Consider the following 11,973-nt stretch of genomic DNA (forward strand, 5'->3'; position numbering starts at 1 on the left):
AGGATAGGCCAAAGGTCAACAATTTTGGCAGATTTATAAAAATCCTCAATTTTCATCCGATTCACTTGAAATTTAAAGAGGATTTGCATATCAGGACAATGAATTCAGCCACGAATTATTTTTGACGTCAACATAAGCCAAAAGGTCAACATCGGCCAAAGGACAACAACCTATTTTAGGGATTTCGCAAGTATCGTTCCATGCACGACAGATTTCTTGTTTGTCTGTTTTTATGTCAATTGCCCACAAGTTATAATTCTACCCTGATTGTCAGGAAACTTTCCCAAGTCGTAGAGGTAGTCACAACTGACAAGCCCATTGTTTTTGTTTTTTTTTAGGTCAAAGGTCATCTTGAGGTCGACTTTCTAAAAGAGTCAATTTTCATCTGATTGCCATAAACGTTGAACAGCATTTGCATATTTAATCATCGAATTGGGGAATCAACTATTTTTTAAGGTTAAAAGGTCAAATGTCAACTGTAGGTCAAACTTCTAAAATCATCAATTTGTCTAAAAATTCATCAATTTTCATCCGATTAACCTGAACATTAAAGAGCAATTGCAAAGTGCCTCACTGAATTGGGAGACAAACTATTTTAAGGTAAAAAGGTTAAAGGTCAAACTCTCAAAATCATCAATTTTCATCTGAAATTCAATGAGCTATGATTAAGATTCTCAACTTTAATCTCAATGAAATGAACAATTTGATGTCTCAATGGCAAATTTTTTGGGGTGGGTTTGGGGGTGGATTTTATCAAGTATTGTGCTCTGCACAACGTCTTTCTTGTTTATTTATTTGTTTTTGTTCACATGGACGAGGCTCGTGGAAGAACAAAAAGTTTATTTTCGAGTGCTCGCCAAGTGGTTTAAGCACACAATCAAGCACTTCATCAAAACCGTTGGTAAGGAACGGCTGGCTTGGCAAGCGATAGCAAGCTGCTTGGTGACTGAACACACAAATTAGACAGACCGAAGACCCTTTTGCGATTCTTCTGCTTGTGTAATGAACAAAGTTAATTTCGGGTGATGTTCGACCCTTTTCACCTTTTGTTACCTCCACAACCGAAGGTGGATCATCAAGGAGGTTTTGTTTTCACCCCTGTTTGTCTGTTTGTTAAAATTGTGGACAGAATATCTCACAAAATTGTGGACAGATTCGGACGAAATTTGGTGCAGAGGTTTGTCGTGTGACAAGGACGAAAATATTCCATTTTGGTGAAGATCCGAATCCGAATCCGGATCTGGGTCTGAAAATTTTTAAAGTGATTTTTCACCATTGAAAGACAAGGCCAAAAACGATAATATAGTACGATATCTCAAATAATTGTGGACAGATTCGGACGAAATTTGGTGGACAAGTTGTGTGTGTGACAAGGAAGAACCGATAAAATTTGGGTGAAGGTCCGAATCCGAATCCGGGTCGGATAATTTTTTAATTTTGTAAACGATTCTTCACCAATGATAGATCGGGCCAAAAACGATATATTATAGCACGATATCTCATAAAGTTGTGGACGAATTATGACAAAACTATGAGTTGAGTGCTAAGCGACAAGAACAAGCGATTAGATTTTGGTTCAAGTCGAATCTAGATTCAACCTTTCAGTGTCCGACTTAACAAAACATAAGGTGTTCACCTGGTGCAGGTAATCTCTCTAACGAATGCCATTCTCGTTGAGCTGTGTTTCCCTTTTCAACATCGCTGGAGTAGTTTTGCTTCACCTTGGGACAGGTGTTCTGGTTTAAAAAACCGCAATGTTCCGCCATGATCATGGGTTGGTCCATTTACTAATGGGGGGTGTTTTGTGACAGTGCAATATAATAGAGTTTAGATTTGCTAAATAGTATCGGTAAGTATTAACATTAGGAATTATACAATTTTTATTGTGGTTATGGTTGCATTCGTATACATTAAAGGTAGTTATTATTTTACTAAACATGCTTTTCCTATTAATACTAACCTCATCCCCAATGGCGGATTAACCAATGGGCACACTGGGCACGTGACCAGGGACCTGAGATTGAGGGGAAATATATTTGCTATTAAAATGTTCAATAACCAGATCCACCACTATAATATGAAACGCTTCACTTTATATCCATCAATCGCTTATCACACAAGCATACGGTAGCTCATCATCCGTTTAAAAATGACAGGTTGCTGTGCTACTTGATTTGATACACCAATCGATTAGGGAAAGGATTTAAAATGTATTGAATCGAAGACACTCAATAAGGTCAATCGCAGGCAGAGCACAGATGACAGGTCCGACATGGTATCCACTCACAGCGCCATGATATGGAGGAACGACCAGCCGATGAGTGTGTTTGCTCATGAAGCTACTCGGCCGCCATATTGGGACTCCCAACCGACCGAAAGTTGCATAAATTAGCAACGTCAAAAAAAAAAATCACATAACAGCAGGTTTTACAATAAAGTGAGTTAATTTTTATAGGGCTTTTTATGGAGTGGTGACTACCAAGAGCATGTTTATAAATAAAGTGTGGGTTTTAATTTTTATAGTGCTTTTTATGTTGTGGTGACTACCAAGAGCACGTTTTGAAATAAAGTGTGAGTTTTAATTTTTATAGGGCTTTTTATTGTGTGGTGACTACCAAGAGCACGTTTTGAAATAAAGTGTGAGTTTTAATTTTTATAGGGCTTTTTATGGTGTGGTGACTACCAAGGGCACGTTTTTAAATAAAGTGTTGTGGCGGACACGAAAGCCCACTGGCGTGGTGACATCATTCCGCGCACCAAGTGGGCGGCGGCCACCCCCGAGGGGTAGGCGTGGCCTCAGGATAAACACCGGGCGCGCAGAAATATGTGGTACTAACAGTTGATGAAGCCTTATTTCCAAAGTTAATGGAGTTGAAGTGGTCAGTATTAGAATATGAGAATATCCTCATACCACACCTTGGTGGACTGCATACTGCAATAAACTTCCTTCGGGTCATTGGGCAGCACATGCAAGACTGGTTTAACTGATGTGTGGATTGAAACTGGAATTCTCGGAGCCAATGCAGCACAGCATGTCATTGGTGGCAAAGCATATGCACGTGCTATCAAAGTTCACAAGATCATATTACTGGCCCTGTGGCAGCTACTTCTTCCTCAACTCTAGTTACTTAGATGAACATGATCAAGAGTTGAAAGACAAACTTCAGAGCACTATGCCATCAAGCAACTATGATTTTGCAGAGCTGCTGAACATACTACCTACAGATAGGTTATGGCAGCACGGATGCGTTTGGTATGAAACTACAGGAAAGCGATCCAAATGCACTGTTCTGGTGGCAATTTATGGATATGGTGAGCATCCTCTTGATGTTTATCAGAGCACAGTGTTACATATTTATGTGAATGTATGTGAATTCCCATTCAGGTCTTTGCTTATCCATGCATAGTAGATTAAGGGTTGTTGTGGTTGGAGGGTCAGGAGCCCTTCTGAAAAAGTGTCCGGAAACGGAAGTGACCGGAAACGGAAGAGGAAAAGACACGAGGAAGAAAAAGGACGAGTATTCTTCTTCCTCGCCCCGCTCCGACGAAAGGTGGGATCGACCTTGCGCTGCGTGGAAAAGCGGCGTTCCGAAGCCCGTCTGGCGAGAGGAATTACCGGGACGTGTACCTGCCCGGTGGAGACGTCAAGTTGACGTGGGGCCGTGCATCGACCCCGCGTCTGGCACTGTTCGCGGCACCGTCTAAACAGACGCGTGCGGGTCGCACGTTGGGGCCTAACGCGCCTTGCAAGCGGCGTGGGGCTTTTGGCTTGCTCTACCATACCCCGCTTCGCGTGGCCACGAGGGGCTGCAGCCACGTTGCCTGGTACGATACCTGCCCGGTGGAAAAACGTCCACCCGGGGTTCGTTCAACCGCCCGAGTGCGGCGATGCCGACCAGAATCTTGGTCAGGAGGGGCCCAGAGACATTGTGAGGAGCAGAGACCAAAAGGGGGTCGTGAGTACCGAAGTGAACACACATATATAAGATGGCCATCTTAATCATATAGGGGATTGATTGTGGATTGGGAATTGTGGATGGTTGTTTGCTATTGATTGCTCGGGGAAAATCTCCGTGGTTGTATCATTGAAATTGTATGGTGTCATTACCATTGAAATATATCCTTGAACATCAGTTTTCTCTTGGGTGGAATTCATATGGATTGCGTGGGGAAAGCGCCTATATAATACAACTTTCTGGCGAAGTTCCTCTCACGGTCCGGGGGTCACCGAGACCAGGTATTCACCGAGGGGACCACGTAACAACAGCGTGATGGTATATGGGACATGCACATAAATGCCTTCCGAAGGATTCTCCCTTTCTTCTTCAGGTATGATCACACTCATTATGCTAGATCACACTCATTGAAAAGGGAGGCGGTGCAGGTGTGTACTGATGAAAGTCATTTCTTGAACGGACTTTTTGAAAAACTGCCATCAGGGAGACGCTTTTGTGCAAGGAGGATGACGAAGAACATTTTCAAAAGGTCATTTGTACCATGTGCAATTCAAATGCTAAATTCAAATTCCTAGACATTTTGCTGTTTAGTCAATCTTCCATATTTTATATTTATTTTATATTTTATATCTTTTTATATTGTGTTCTTATTCCCTTTGTGTTTTATGTTTTAATGATGGTCAACTTACGGTGTCACCAAATAATCATTTCCCTGAAATTGGGACGATAAAGATTTATTTATTTCGATGGGGAACCTTTTACCTGACAGAAATGAACTGCCTTCCACCAGAAGTCTTTGAGGAATTCCAGAATGGAAACTTTGCAGTGAAGGAATCAGACCGAAAGTTCAAATTCTCTGCTCTCTGCAACATTCTCTGCTCACCTTCACTCCTTCATTCCTCTTCTCCCGCCTCTGGAACAAACTCCCTCACTGTCTTCAGTCCCACTCCCTCCAGGTCTTTAAAACAGCTGTTCACCACCATCTCTTATCTTCCCTATTCTAAAACCTTCATCTTTCAACTCCCGCTAATTACACCCCAGATCCACTTTTTTGAAATACCAAGTTTTTTCCTGGAAATCCTTGCAGTGTCCTTGTGTTTTATACTTCTCACACCCCCACCCCCTTCCTCCGCCTCCTCCCCCAAGCCCTCTCCCTCCCACAGATCTCCCGATGTCCCTGCTCTCAAATTTTGTGTTTGTGTGCTTCCCCTTCTCTCCCAATCTTGTCTACCGCTCCCCTTATTATATAGCTCCCCTTATTGTGAACTGTGTGTGTCTGTTTTGATTTTTTGTGTGATAAACGTTAGCTCTTTCACGTAGCTCGATCCTGTACACAAAGAAAAAAAAAAAAAAAACAGTTGGATCCCGATCACAGACAAGAATGGCTGAATGGCATCGGGCAGAAGAGTGGAGGCATTGTGGGGATAACCAGAAAAATCACAGCATTAAGCAGATGGGCTCTGTCGTTTAACTTGAGAATTTGCATATCAACTCTAACTCACCGAATGCTGATGATTGAATTGGACAAGGACGATGCACACAATGAGCTCAAACCATCCAGGAAACACCGTGACAATCTTGATGAAGATTTTATTTTTTTTGAAATTCCAACTTCTTTCCTGGAAGTCCTTGCAGTGTTCATATGTTTTATACCTCTCCCACCTCCCCCCAAGCCCTCCCCCTCCCACATTTCTCCCGATGTTCCTGCTCTCAAATGTTGTGTTTGTGTCGTTCCCCCTGTCTCCCCATCTTGTCTACCGCTCCCCTTATTTTTTGTGTTTTATGTGTCGGTTTGACTTTTTGTGTGATTAGTGTTAGCTCTTGTCTACCGCCTCGATCTTGTATCCAAAAAAAAAAAAAAAAAAGACGCCGGCGATTCAATGTATTCAGCAAGGGCGTGGCTTCTCCTGAACTGCAGAATATCGCTACCAAGGATCTGGCATCTGAGAGCATCAATAATTCTTTGCTTAATGCAGAGAAACTTGGGCAAAGGCAGCTGGACCAGTTTGTTGAGCAATGTCTCATTGAGCCTCCTGATAATGCACAGCATACTGATTTCAATGCTCCATTGCATAGGAACAAGGCAGAGACCTTTTTGTCGCTATTTGCTGTCGACTCCAAACAAACCACAGCAAAGCAGACAACCATCAAAGCTGATAGAAACATTCCACAGCGACTTGTGACAGCTTATAAGGCAGGACGCCCCATAAACCAAGACCAGAGACTACAGCATGAACGATAATTGCCTGTGCCAATTTCACTTGCTGCAATGAATGGAAGTCTTCACACAGGCAATAAATCTCTTCTAGCAGATGTGTTGACCCAAGATGTCTCAACCCCTGCAAAGGTAACGCTTAGTGGAACTACTTGCTTAGTGATCGAATGCCAAGCACAAGTGATGGCCCTTGGAAAGCCCCGCGGAGTAACTACTTTTGGTGAATATGCAGATGTGTTCGTGAAGTCAGTTTTTGACATGGGTGCAGCGTTTGACAGGATTGATGTAACTTTTGACAGATACCAGCAGGATTCGATCAAGACCGGCACTAGAATGAAACGAACACGTGGCATTCGGCCCATACGCAGGGTAATAGAAAATGAATCTGTTCCTCTACCGGACAAATGGTCCAACTTTCTGTCACTTGGAGAGAATAAAGCAAATTTGGCAGAGTTTCTTTCTGAGCAGCTCATGGCACATGCTTCTTCTCTTGTATCCAAAACACTTGTAGTGGCTGGAGGATTCAAGGAGATAACAGATTTGAAATCTTCATATCCTGGGATGGACATATCACTCCTACAGGCTACACATGGGGAGGTGGATACATGCCTTATTCTGCATTGCATTCACACCAATGCCGAAACAGTTGTGGTTTCAGCACGTGACACTGATGTGCTTGTCTTGCTAACTGCACATTTTGAGAAGATGCAATGCACTCAGCTCAGCTGTGGATGAAGGCAGGGACTTCGAAGAAGCCTAAATACATTCCCATCCACAATATCAACCAGGGACTACCCTCTAGTCAGGGGGAAGCCTTGCTCTCATTTCACGCCATTGCGGGCTGTGACAGTGTGTCACAGATTGCGAGCCACAGTAAGAAGGCAGCCTGGAAAGTATTCCAGAAAGACAGTCGACTTTTGACAGACCTAGGTACAGGAGATGCCACGGAGGATGTAATCAAAGCTGCGGAGAAGTTTGTATGCTGCTTGTACAAGCTGCCTGATAATGTTGACACCTGTGACAAGGCACGTGTCATGCTTTTCTGCAAGGGTCGTTCGCAGGAAGCACTTCCACCAACATCTGATGCAGTGAAACTACACATTAGACGTGCACATTATCAGGCCTTAATATGGAAGCAAGCAAACATCTCTACGCCAGCACTCCCCCAAGTAACTGACACAGGTTGGACACATGCCGATGGGCACTTGGTGTCAAAGTTAATGACACTTCCACCTATTCCTAAGATGTGCCGTGAGATTGTCACATGCAGCTGCACCACAACCTGTCAAAGCAACAACTGTGGCTGTAGGATAGGGAATCTACCTTGCACTGGAGGATGCGTATGTGCATATGGCCAAGAAGAATGCAGAAACAGAAGAGACCAGGGCTTACTCAGAGTAAGAATGAATACCAAAGCAATGAGTGGATGGACAGAAAGGAGGAACAATATTAATAATGATTTTGTGTGCTTATTTCAAGAAATAGTAATACAAAACACCCGAGTGTACTACAGAACAAAGCAAGGTGTTGGTTTTCCGGAACAACTGTTTCCAATATTAATCTTTTGTATCTGAAACTCCATGTCGGTAAATGAGGGGTATTGCACAGGTAAAGCACTGCTAAAGTAAAATTCAGCTACTTTGCAGCTAGATCCCGGGTACCAGGTGCAAGATACCATTCTGGTGTAGGTTACGTTTTGATTTGATGGACAATGGGTAGATTTTAATTATCATTGACACATAGCAATCAACCGATGATCTCTCTGAAGCATTGCTAAAGTTCAAACCAAATCATACCGCGGTACCCCAAATTTCACCAAATGGACACGTTCAAATGCACCTTCATCTGCCAGGATCGCTGGAATCTACTTTAACAGGCAGCAAGTGCTTAATTAATGTATGTACTTTGAAGAATGATTTCACGTCATACTAATTTATCATAAAACTTTGAATTCAAGATGGCAGGCAAACCAAACAGGTTACAACTTATGCGGAAGATTCTTTTTGGGGGGGGGAGGGGAGGAGGGGGAACATTGGTTTTACAGACATGGGTATTGTCATCATTTTAAACATAAGTGTTATTGTTGCCTATGGGCTGATTAATTCATTAGGTGAATAATGGCGGCCATCTTGGAATTCAAGATGCCAGATAAACCAAACTAAATACAACTTAGGTGACAACATATTTGGAATTATTGGTATCAAAAACATCAGTATTGTCACCATTTTAAAATTTCAATAATGTTTAGTTATATGAGCTTCGAGTTATAAGTGTTACGGACTCGGCCTTAATGATTGTGGTGATGAGTGTTGTTGCTGGTTCGAGGTGTTATCGATAGTAGGCTTATTGTGACTTAAGGGAAAGGGTTGTTGTGAGTAAACGATTTAAAAGCGCCCTTGGTAAAATGTGGCCGGAAATCGGATCGTGAACCGGAAGAGGTGGAGCGAAGAAAAGGAGGTGGTTGACGCTCTGGAGCGAGCATTGTCGAAGGAGACGGTGCGGTTGAGCCTAAAGGAAGTCCTGCCTTCAGCGGTGTGATCGCTGGGACTGTTCACATCTGCGTGTCAGATCGACGTCGACATCGGATTCGGTTGAACCCTCGTCGCATAAGTTCACCGCAAATACAAGCCCGCCGCCATTGGGACTCGCGCGCGTTGCGCGGCGTTCGCAGAATAAGGTTGCCGCATCTGCTGGGTTCGCCTTCCTCCGTGGGTTGCCAAGGACGTGTGTGCGCGCCAGCGGCCTTTGAAGGAGACGGTGCAGTTTACGGCTGCACGGTGTACGTGCATGTTTGGAGCATCTTGGGAAAGCGCCCATACCACCACGCCCATACCAGTGCGGACGGTGCGGTTTGCGGCTGCACGGTGTACGTGCATGTTTGGAGTGTCTTGGGAAAGCGCCCATACCACCGCCATTGTGCGGGAACTGGATCACGTGATCTCAGGGTTGTTTCACTCGTCCAAGCCTCAATTGACTTTGAGCGGCCATTGATCCGACGATCGCCGGAGTGACTCGACGTCACCTTGGAGGAGTCCAGAGACATTGGGGGGGAGTGCCGTGAGTTGGGTTAGAGGGATATATATAAGGTGGTACCACCTCAAATACTGTGACTGTAATTGTGGATTGATGTATTCACCCTTTATGTGTTTGGGACTGTGAATATATCCTTGTTCGTTCATAAACCTTGGTGTGGTCTCCTTAATGATCTGATTGATTTCCCCAAGGATAACAGGTTTCTCTGTCGGGGCTCCCCTCGAGGGTCGGAGGTCACCGAGACCAGGTAAATAGGGGAGGACCCCGTAACAATAAGGCAAAAAAGATGAAAAATTGCGGCTATTTTTTTTTTCAAATCTGAGGGTTAAAATCTCAAAATTCAGCCTGGCAAACAATGTTTTTGAATTTAGCACCCTCAAATTATCCTAAAAAAACTTGTTTTCCCACTTTTAACATGAAATGCCTACAACATTCAATTTTTCTCAAATCTGGACCTGTCTCGGCTGCAATTCCCACCCATGGGAATACCCTTAATCTGTCGAAACATTATCCCACAAAAGGACACAAAAGTATAAAATAAAATAAAATTAATAGCATCCTTAAACTTCTGCTTTTCAAAACAATGAAAACTTGAGTATTATTTTTCGAAAAGAATGTTCTTTCAAACCTGACACATAAAAACGTATTAAAAGAGCTAAAACCTTGTCAATTACTTTGAAGAGTGAATCCCTTACTAGTGCTAAATCCAAATTTGTATATAAAGTTGAAAAATCAAAAACCTCAACTGACTTGATATTGAGGCATCAAATCCTATCTAAGAACTCCAAAGTATAATTAATTTTCCAGAAAGTGTTAACACCAGAATTATTCTCAATTGCCAAACAATATTTCCTGAACTGTTCCCAAACAACTTATAATCCTGAGTTAACTATAACCGATAACTGTTTGATGGTGCATTGCCTGGGACCAGCTATAAACCTCTACTTGTACGGGTTCTTATGAAACTTTGGGATCCAGAAAAGCCGAGGAATACAAATATTGACCTTTACATTTAATGCTGAAATTATTAACTAAAACTTCCTGATGTTCAGAGATAATATCCTGGAGCGACTTATGACAAGGAACATGTGCTATTTACTATACCAGTGAAGGTAACCATATCGAAGCCGAACTCCCTTTATAAAACCTCCACAAAATTATTAGCAGCTTTATCCACTGGAACTGTGACGTATCTATCATGCAGATCCTGAATATCTTTACGAACACTCGCCTTCTCCAACACTGGTTGAGACCGACCCAGTGAAAACAAGCCCCGACGACTAAAAAACTTAATCCTATTTTCCAGGACTTCCTGTTAAACCATGCATTGAAACTGTTTACAGATAACTTAAACTTGTAATTTAAACTTGGCAGCAATCAGTGATGGCATGAAGTGCAGTCATGCCATGATGGTAAATGCTATGCAAGGCTTTCAACTGGTTTGATGATCAACTCTCGGTCTGATCAGGATTACTTTTGGGGATATAGACAACTCCAAACTCTCCGCTAACTGATAAATTGATCATAATGTGCCATTACATATTCACTAGATGGTATTCATGGAATACTTACCCTGCGCAGTCTTGAGAAGGACTTAGTGCAAGCCAACTCTTCCATTTTTTAAGGGTTTTTTTATCCAATATGGCTGCCAGACCAGTGACTGATGTCACTTTTATCAAACGATATTTCCCATAGGTAGTTGATCAATTAGTTAAAGATTTGCATTGATCGGATTTGCGTGTGGACGTCGGTTGCTCCATTATGACGTCATAATTCGACAAGTACAGAACTTCATCCAATCAAGATGAAATTTATTGAGCGTCATCTGGGGATAAATTAGTGGAGAAAAAAAAAATGATGATGTTATCGGTGACGTGTCTCGGGCGCCATATTTGTTTCGACACAAAAGCCTTAAAAAAAAACATAAACACATCCTGGCGAGGGTCTGCGATCTCTGATTGCTCTTTCTTGTTTTCCATTCATGTAAAGGTTTCGGATATATTTTTCATGTCCATCGGACCAACAGTTGCTAAGAAAAAAAGAAAAAAATACTTATTGAATCAAGCGTTGTACTTGTCAAATTATGACGTCATTATGAAGGCAACGATGGCATCATCATTAACATATCTTATTCCCCAAGGGGAGTGCTTGACATTGAGCTACATTTCAATTTTTTCCATGGAGTGGTTTTGGAGATATAGAGGTGCAACATTTTTCGATTTTTCAAAGATGGCGCCTGTACCATGTGACCAATGACGTGATAATTATCATTAGAACAATTCTACAGGAGGAGCCGCTCATATTCTGAAAATTTCGTTTCATTGGACTAACAGTTGCAGAGGCAATTTTTTTTTCATATTGATCAGATCAAGCGTGTACTTGTCGAATTATGATGTCATAATGGAGGCACCGATGACATCATCATTAACATATCTTATTCCTAATGGGGTGTACTTGACAATGAGCCATGTTTCAATTTTTTCCATGAAGCGGTTTGGGAGATATAGGTTTATCGATTTTCCAAGATGGAGTCCATACCACGTGAACTATGACGTCATAATTATCAGCAAAAACATCTACAGGCAGAGGCGCTCCTACGGTAAAATTTCATGTCAATCGCACCAACGTTTGCTGAGAAAATGATTTTTTTTAAATGCAGACGGCACATGTATGGCACACGGAACACATACGGCACACATACACAACCAATAAATTGCTTAAACCCGTTTTTCGCTTTGCGAGCACAGGGTAATAACACAGACAGAGCAA

This window comes from Myxine glutinosa, chromosome 1 (genome assembly GCF_964187855.1).
Source record: "Myxine glutinosa chromosome 1, kmMyxGlut1.1, whole genome shotgun sequence".
Taxonomy (NCBI): Eukaryota; Metazoa; Chordata; class Myxini; order Myxiniformes; family Myxinidae; genus Myxine; species Myxine glutinosa.